The sequence below is a fragment of the Gossypium raimondii genome, chromosome 2 (genome assembly GCF_025698545.1).
Source record: "Gossypium raimondii isolate GPD5lz chromosome 2, ASM2569854v1, whole genome shotgun sequence".
Taxonomy (NCBI): Eukaryota; Viridiplantae; Streptophyta; class Magnoliopsida; order Malvales; family Malvaceae; genus Gossypium; species Gossypium raimondii.
The window spans coordinates 30,523,917-30,529,916 of record NC_068566.1 but is presented as its reverse complement, the minus strand read 5'-3'; positions in this window follow the sequence as shown (position 1 = coordinate 30,529,916).

Sequence of the window (6,000 nt, the reverse complement as noted above, 5' to 3'; positions counted from 1 at the left end):
TTAGGGAAGGATTTGAGAATGGTTGGGAGATTTAGTGTTCCGCTACGCCTGGCTCTTATTGTAAACAGAATCAAATATGGGTTTGGCTTCACTTGGGAAGAAACACAGAGTTGAATAACCTTCTGGGTTTCTTTCTTGGATGTGGGAAATTAGGGATTTTAGGGGGGAAAGTTGGGGATTTCGGGGGGAGGGGGTAGGGAATTAAAAAAAATGGCGCTATTTTTTTAAAAGTAAATTTTATTTTGTGGCGTTTTTTATAAAAACGCCGCTATTGCTTATCTATTGCGGCGTTTTAAAAATTATTTTATTTGGAATAAAACGACACTGTTTTGCTATATAAAATCTAAATTTTTAAAATAAAATTATTTTTGTGGCGTTTTTTACAAAAACGCCGCAAAAAATTATTTCATTTGGAATAAAACAACACTATTTTGCTATGCTAAAAATCTTTTATTTTGTCTCATTAAAATTATTAATTAAGTGATTTTATAAAACATTTATTATTTTTTATAAATTAAATTTTTATAAAAAAATCAAGTACTCTCAAAATAAATATCGTATATTTTAATAAGAAAAAATGATTAAATGGTGTAATTAATTATTAAGTTAGAATTATTCAATGTAAGCAATTAATCTCTCACATATCAAGTTTCTATTAAAGATTGAGACATTAATCATGATTTTATATTGTTCATTTCGATCTAATCTCCATTTTATTAGAGATATTTCTTCCTAACTAAAATATAATTATTTTACTAGATGTTCGATGTGGAATGATTTTAGTTTTTGTATTTTATTTTTATTTGCTATAATTTGGTCCTATATATCCAAAATAGATAGTTACATATCTGTATCAATTTGTTACATATTTTTATTAATTTTTTAAATCTAATATTTAAATATATCAAATGGTTTAGATTAAATATTTTTAGTCATAAACACCGCTAATGTTACCTTTTCCGCGTCTCGGAAGAAACGCCACTAATAAATTAAATTCTTGTAATGAAACGACACCGTTTTGAAAAATTCTAATACATATTAGCGTTTTTTTGCTATAACGCCGCTAAAGCTCAGATATTTTATAATTTTTAATATTCAAATTATTGTATATTGCATATCAATTTTAAACTAATAATCTTTACAATTTATTATTTCTCTTTTACAATTATATAAGAACTTATTTAATATATAAATTAAAAAATACTAATTAATCTAAACCTTAAACCCTAGCTCGACCCCAGATCTCTAAACCCTAAATCACTAACTCTTAACCCTAAATCCCAAACCACTAACCTCTAAACCTTATTTAATATAGAAATTAAAAAACACTAATTAATCTAAATCATAAACCCTAACATGACCCCAAATCCCTAACCCCTAAACATTATTTAATATATAAATTAAAACACGCTAATTAATCTAAACCCTAAACCCTAACCTAACACTAAATCTATAAACCCTAAATCCCTAACTCTTAATCTCTAACCCTTAACCCCTATCCCCTAACCCATAAACCTTAAATCACAACCCTTAAATCGAATCCCTAATCCATAATCCCTAATTCCATAATTTATAAACCTTAAAATTGCAACTCTTAAACCAAATTTCCTAAATCCTAAATTAACCATATATATACCTAAACCATATATATTAAACCCTAAATTATAATGATAATTAAATTAAATATTTTAAAATTAATACTATCGTATCTTTTACAATTATATTTGAAATTATTTAATATATAAATTAAAATCAATCAATGATGTACACAAAAAATTTAAAATTATTTTAAATAATAGTATTTTAATTTCTTCATTTTTAACAAATATTATTCTATGTTTTTTTATTTCAACTTATTTTTACGTGTCATTATTTCAAATTTATACATTTTTAACAAATATTCAATTAAAAATAAATTAAATAGTAAATAGCAGATAAAATGTTTTTGCGGCGCTTTTTCAAAAACGCCGCTAAAGCTCTGAGCATTAGCGGCGCTTTTTCAAAAACGCCGCTAAAGATCTGAGCATTAGCGGCGCTTTCTCAAAAACGCCGCTAAAGATCTGAGCATTAGCGACGCTTTTTTTAAAAACGCCGCTAAAGATCTGAAAGGTACAAGACGATGTCGTTGAGCTTAGACTTTTTGTGGCGTTTTTCCAAAAAAACGCCACTAATGCTAATTTTTAGCGGCGCTTTCCTAAAAACGCCTCTAATGCTCGATCTTTAGCGGCGTTTTACGTAAAGCGCCGCTAATGCTCGATTTTTAGTGGCGTTTTTTATCCAAACGCCGCTAAAAACGCCGCTAAAAGCCTGTTTTGGTGTAGTGCCTATTTTTCACTATTTTTATTACATAGAATTAAAGCAAAAAATTTAAAATTTTATTATATATTTTTTGGCTTATATACTTATTGATATAAGGAATCAATAAGGAAGAGGCAATGAGGAGTAGGTGATGATTGTATGGATACCGATTCACTTGTGATAAGCAAAGAATAAAAATCGAAAGCAAAGAAAAATAAAAGTTGAAGGAAGGAAAAAAGGATCAGAGAATATTAAGTTATCAGAATCAATGCTTAAAAGGAAATGAAAAGAAGATCTTTTGTTCCTCGTACATTGAAGTATATATAAGACACATCCCCAAGAGATTAGAATTATCTTTTGATTTTTTTTAAATAGTTTGGTTCCACTTAATGTATTGAAACTTTTAAATATGTCTTAATTGTTGAATCCTTTTTTTATTCCATTCAAATTTACTTTGGAGCATTATAAGGTCATCTATTCTAAATAATGCTTAGAAGAAATTGTTCTCTAAAGGATGGCTTACCCCCTTGTATCTCTCGCATCAGTTGTTCTTTCCTCTGTAGAGACCTATCTAAGGTATGGCCTTTGCTTCAAGAAATTATTTTTTGATCAATTGGAAATGGTAATAACATTAGATGCTAGAGGGATAGTTGGATTTTGAAGGTTGGTCTCCTGGTCAATCTAATCCCAGCTAGTGCAAACATTGTTGCTAATTGTCTTCTTAAGGAGATGGTTACAAAAGAAGGATCGTATAATTAAGAGTGTCTATCGTATAATTAAGAAGAGTTCATGGAATCCTAGAGAGGAAGCTTGGAATGTGCCATGGAAGGTTCATGGTCCTCAAAGGGTTCAGATTTTCCTTTGGTTGGTTCTCAAACAGTGACTGCTTACTCATGAGGAGCGGCTAAGGCATGGATTTGGTAGCGATGCAAGATGTTTGATTTGTGGACACGATGTGAAGGATGTAATTCATGTTAGAGATTGTGTTGTAGCGAAAGAGGTATGGTCTTAGATCATCCCATCTCAAAAGCAGGTTTGTTTCTTTTTAGGTAATTTGCAACATTGGCTTCTATCTAAATTGCAAAATCACCATAATTATGCTATGATGAATGTTGATTGGTCGTGTTTCTTTGGCATTGTTGATTGGCGTATTTGTAAGAATAGTAACCTATGTATCTTTTCAGGTACATTGTGGAGTGTAGAGGAAATTGTTAAAAATGCTTATAGTTGGGCTACGCATTACCTTGCTGGTTGTAATGGCGGTTCTATGAGGCAAACCTCGAGGGTGGACATAATTGAAGTAGGAAGACGGATTCAATTAAGGTCAGATGGAATTGTTAAGATTAACATAGGAAGCGCTGCTACATGAGGAGTTTTGAGAGACCATAATGGGAAATGGGTCATTGGCTTTAATCATCACTTGGGGAACTGTTCTGTATTTGAAGCTGAATTGTGGGGAATTCTTGACGACGTGATGTTGGTGCAAGAAAGACATTATGACAAAGTTTTAGTGCAGACAGATAACATGGAAGTTATTGGGGCTATCAAAGAATCCTTGTCGAAGTCCTCAAATTCTGCATTGATTAGACATATATCTCAACTCTTGCAGAATTGCAACGTTGGTCCCTAGAATATATTCCTAGAGAATAAAATACTGAAGTTAATCGCATTACCAAATTGGCATTTGATAGAGGGAAGGGCTTATAATTATTCGAAGATTCTCCTTTTGAATACTTTTAGTTTTGTATAAAGTTCCTTTTTTTCATTCACAAAAAAAATAATGAATAAATATTAAGCATTGTATAAAAAATAATAATAATCATGATACTATACTTATACGAAAGGAAATAAAAAAATGAACAAAGATAATGAAGCCAAAACAAATAAACCTTAATTAATCAACAATATAAAATCAAATATTAAAAATAAAATACAACAAATTCTCACTACAAATTATAATCATTCAATTTGAAGGTTTATGTTTGAGAAAAAATTATTGAATAAAATAATAGATTAAAAGAAGAAAAGGAAAATGTAAGTAATTTAAAGATAATATAGTCTTAAAAGAATGAAAATAAGATAAAAAATATCTCAATTAAATAATAAATAGATATCCATTTACTTATAAATTTTCACACTTTCTAATGGACAAAATTCTTTTCTTAGTGAATTATCAAACACATTTAAAGAAACTTTTGATGATATTAATTTTCAAAGAATTTTTCAACAGTTTATTAAATATGGACTTAGTTTTTTAACGTTTGATTTTTAATTTATCAAAAATGCTTAAAGATCAATTTGGACATAATAGAGTAATTGAATAAAAGTGTAATTACTCTTGTAATTAGAAGAAATTGTAATTCCCTAGGTATGTTTAGTTGACGATGTGTAATTACATTGTAATTTTCTATGTTTGGTAGTACAAATTGTAATTATACAGTTACATAATATATATTTTAAAAAGATTAATTATTATAAAAATTATTAATCTGATAAAAATTATTTCTAAACAAGTAACAATACTTAAAATCAAATCATCATATGTATTATGTTAGTTCTAGAAAGTAGTTAATAATACGATTACTAATAAAATAACAAGAAAAATAAACATCATATTCAATTTTATCTAATTGTTCTAGTGCATATTTTTAAGTTATTCCTTTCTAATATTTAACATATGCTTATTATCATCATCTGTTGGTCCTTAATCGAGTTTATGATCATCTGGATTTTAATCTACAACATTAATATTATCAAGATCTTATTCTTCAATGTACTCTTCAAAGTACGGATCATCTCAATTTCATCTATAATTAAAGTTATGATTTATGCAACATACTAGACAACCCAACATTGTTTTTTTACACTATATTAAAGTGGTGTTGTTTATATGAGATTTTTTTTAACAGAATATGTTTCTTAATCACATTTTGAAGCCTCAAATTAAATAGCTTGCAAGTTGTCTATGGTGTTTCTGTCTAGCACCATTCTCTCAAATGGTACCAAACCCCATGATATGGTGCATGAATTTTTTTTTTATTTGCATAATTAGCACCAACCTTATAATATTTGGGTAAGTTTAAATATTCGGTTGCTTTAATTATAAAAACTTATATAAACTTAATTTGAAAAAAGACTATGTTAGGTTATATATATTTTATAATATGTAAATTAAGTAAAAAAATATAAAATTTATAATATATAACCTTTATAAAGAACATTTTATAAATTATTTAGACATTTCAAAACACTTATTATAAATAATATAATTTTTTATAACTTTATAAAGTTATTTTTTACAAATAAGTTATGATAAAACGACTATAATATTTTTTATGAATAAGTATATTATTTTATAATATATAACACGGACACACAAATAAATTATGTCTATACTTCTTGGTCATATTTTTATAAATAAATATATTATAAAACTTTTATAACATGTAAACTATTTTTATAATAATTTTTGGCTAAAATTTATTTTTTAAGGATTTAAATAATATTTTTGTTATAACTTTATAAAATTACATAAATTGTTTTTATAATATATATTTTAGAATTTATAATATAAGAAATTTTTTCAGTAACTATCTCGAACATTCATATGTGTTTATATTTATAGTATAATTTTTATAACTTGCATAAAAATAAATTTTTTAAATGAGATTTGGGTTTAATTACTCTAATTATCACCCTCCC